General features: G+C 40.0%; 1 non-coding gene and 2 pseudogenes across 1 annotated transcript; all 3 read left to right on the forward strand.

The window, feature by feature from the left end:
- Positions 1-471: 471 nt before the first annotated feature.
- On the forward strand, positions 472-590 carry LOC127979880 (uncharacterized; annotated as a pseudogene).
- Positions 591-1,076: 486 nt separating this feature from the next.
- LOC127981327 (5S ribosomal RNA) lies at positions 1,077-1,195 on the forward strand. Its single transcript, XR_008160295.1, has one exon. It is a non-coding gene; the product is annotated as a 5S ribosomal RNA (ribosomal RNA).
- A 936-nt stretch (positions 1,196-2,131) lies between these two features.
- On the forward strand, positions 2,132-2,250 carry LOC127979929 (uncharacterized; annotated as a pseudogene).
- Positions 2,251-2,500: the final 250 nt, after the last annotated feature.

The raw sequence follows: 2,500 nt of genomic DNA on the forward strand, positions 1-2,500 counted from the left end.
TCTTGCAAAAAAAAAAAAAAAAAGAGTCAATGCCAGATCTCTGCATATTAGCAGGTTTAGGTCTGGTTAGTACTTCGATAGGAGACCGTCTTGAAATACCAGGTGCTGTAAGTTTTTTGGAAAATTTTCACTTAGTATAGAACAATTTTGCCAAAATATAGAGTCAATGGCCGATCTCTGAATATTAGCAGGTTTGGGCCTGGTTAGTACATGGATGGGAGATTGCCTGGGAATACCAGGTGCTTTAAACTTTGTGGATATTTTTCATGAATTATATAATAATCTTGCAAAAAAAAGAGTCAATGGCCAATCTCTGAATCTTAGCAGGTTTAGGTCTGGTTAGTACTTGGATGAGAGACCGCCTAGGAATACCAGGCGCTTTAAGCTTTTGGGTTTTCTTTCCTACTTATATAATGTACTTGCGAGTAGATTGGCTGAACTTTAAATAGCCCTCTCTTCGCAGCAGACTTCGCTTACGGCCATACCAACCTGGACATGCCCGATCTCGTCTTATCTCGGAAGCTAAGCAGGTTTGGGCCTGGTTAGTACTTGGATGGGAGACCGCCTTGAAATACCATGTGCTGTAAGCTTTTTGGAAAATTTTCACTTAGTATTGAACAATTTTGCCAAAACATGGCCGATCTCTGAATATTAGCAGGTTTGGGCCTGGTTAGTACATGCATGGGAGACTGCCTGGGAATACCAGGTGCTTTAAACTTTGTGGATATTTTTCATGAATTATATAATAATCTTGCAAAAAAAAAGAGTCAATGGCCGATCTCTGAATATTAGCAGGTTTGGGCCTTGTTGGTACATGGATGGGAGACTGCCTAGGAATACCAGGTGCTTTAAACTTTTTGGATATTTTTCACGAATTATATACTAATCTTGCAAAAAAAAAAAGTCAATGCCCAATCTCTGAATCTTAGCAGGTTTAGGTCTGGTTAGTACTTGGATGAGAGACCGCCTAGGAATAGCAGGCTTTTTAAGATTTTGGGTTTTCTTTCCTACTTATATAATGTACTGGCCAGTAGATTGGCAGAACTTTAAATAGCCCTCTCTTCGGAGCAGTCTTCGCTTACGGCCATACCAACCTGGCTATGACCGATCTCATTTGATCTCGGAAGCTAAGCAGGTTTGGGCCTGGTTAGTACTTGGATGGGAGACCGCCTGGGAATACCAGGTGCTGTAAGCTTTTTGGAAATTTTTCACTTAGTATAGAACAATTTTGCCAAAACATAGAGTCAATGGCCGATCTCTGAATATTAGCAGGTTTGGGCCTGGTTAGTACATGGATGGGAGATTGCCTGGGAATACCAGGTACTTTAAACTTTGTGGATATTTTTCATGAATTATATAATAATCTTGCAAAAAAAAAAAGAGTCAATGGCCGATCTCTGAATATTAGCAGGTTTGGGCCTTGTTAGTACATGGATGGGAGAATGCCTGGGAATACCAGATGCTTTAAACTTTTTGGATATTTTTCACGAATTATATAATAATCTTGCAAAATAAATAAATAAAAAAAAATAATAAAATAAAAGAGTCAATGCCCGATCTCTGAATCTTAGCAGGTTTGGGCCTGGTTAGTACTTGGATGGGAGACCGCCTGGGAATACCAGGTGCTGTAAGCTTTTTGGAAATTTTTCACTTAGTATAGAACAATTTTGCCAAAACATAGAGTCAATGGCCGATCTCTGCATATTAGCAGGTTTGGGCCTTGTTAGTACATGGATGGGAGACTGCCTGGGAATACCAGGTGCTTTAAACTTTTTGGATATTTTTCACGAATTATATAATAATCTTGCAAAAAAAAAAGAGTCAATGCCATGTCTCTGCATATTAGCAGGTTTGGGCCTTGTTAGTACATGGATGGGAGACAGGCTGGGAATACCAGGTGCTTTAAACTTTTTGGATATTTTTCACGAATTATATAATAATCTTGCAAAAAAAAAAGAGTCAATGCCCGACCTGTGCATATTAGCAGGTTTAGGTCTGGTTAGTACTTGGATGAGAGACCGCCTAGGAATACCAGGCGATTTAAGCTTTTGGGTTTTCTTTCCTACTTATATAATGTACTGGCGAGTAGATTGGCTGAACTTTAAATAGCCCTCTCTTCGCAGCAGTCTTCGCTTACGGCCATGCCAACCTGGCCATGCCCGTTCAAGTCTGATCTCGGAAGCTAAGCAGGTTTGGGCCTAGATAGTACTTGGATGGGAGACTGCCTTGAGATACCAGGTGCTGTAAGCTTTTTGGAAAATTTTCACTTAGTATAGAACAATTTTGCCAAAACATGGCCGATCTCTGAATATTAGCAGGTTTGGGCCTTGGATGGGAGACTGCCTGGGAATACCAGGTGCTTTAAACTTTTTGGATATTTTTCACGAATTATATAATAATCTTGCAAAAAAAAAAGTCAATGCCAGATCTCTGCATATTAGCAGGTTTGGGCCTTGTTAGTACATGGATGGGAGACTGCCTGGGAATACCAGGTGCTTTA

This window comes from Carassius gibelio, chromosome B19 (genome assembly GCF_023724105.1).
Source record: "Carassius gibelio isolate Cgi1373 ecotype wild population from Czech Republic chromosome B19, carGib1.2-hapl.c, whole genome shotgun sequence".
Classification (NCBI taxonomy): domain Eukaryota; kingdom Metazoa; phylum Chordata; class Actinopteri; order Cypriniformes; family Cyprinidae; genus Carassius; species Carassius gibelio.